Genomic DNA, 474 nt, shown 5'->3' on the forward strand with positions numbered 1-474 from the left:
CTTCCGGCTAACGCATCGTTTCTCAAACCCTTTCCCCTAGCGCGGCGGCGGCGGCGGCGGGGCTTCCCGCGAGGAGGCCCCCGTCCTACGCCCGCTAAGGCGGCTCCAGCCCACCTACCGAAGGGACGGCGCGCGCCCTCCCCCACGCGAGCGGGCGTCCGCGCGCGGCCCCTGCCCCGTTCCGGGCGGGGCCCGACGCCGGCGCGGGCGAACCGCCGCGGGGGTGGCCCGCCGCTCCCTCCCGGCCCGAGGCTACCTGGTTGATCCTGCCAGTAGCATATGCTTGTCTCAAAGATTAAGCCATGCAAGTCTAAGTACACACGGCCCGTACAGTGAAACTGCGAACGGCTCATTAAATCAGTTATGGTTCCTTTGATCGCTCCAGCCGTTACTTGGATAACTGTGGCAATTCTAGAGCTAATACATGCAGACGAGCGCCGACCCCCGGGGACGCGCGCATTTATCAGACCCAAA

General features: G+C 65.6%; 1 non-coding gene across 1 annotated transcript in view; it reads left to right on the plus strand.

Annotated features, from left to right (window-relative positions):
- Positions 1-253: 253 nt before the first annotated feature.
- LOC147125439 (18S ribosomal RNA) overlaps positions 254-474 on the plus strand; it is a 1,891-nt gene continuing 1,670 nt past the window's right edge. Inside the window, exon 1 of the ribosomal RNA XR_015085639.1 lies at positions 254-474. This exon is cut by the window's right edge and continues 1,670 nt beyond it. This is a non-coding gene — a ribosomal RNA (18S ribosomal RNA).

The sequence above is a fragment of the Filicampus tigris genome, unplaced genomic scaffold (genome assembly GCF_054856515.1).
Source record: "Filicampus tigris isolate MCC_2025a unplaced genomic scaffold, RoL_Ftig_1.0 HiC_scaffold_90, whole genome shotgun sequence".
Lineage (NCBI taxonomy): Eukaryota > Metazoa > Chordata > Actinopteri > Syngnathiformes > Syngnathidae > Filicampus > Filicampus tigris.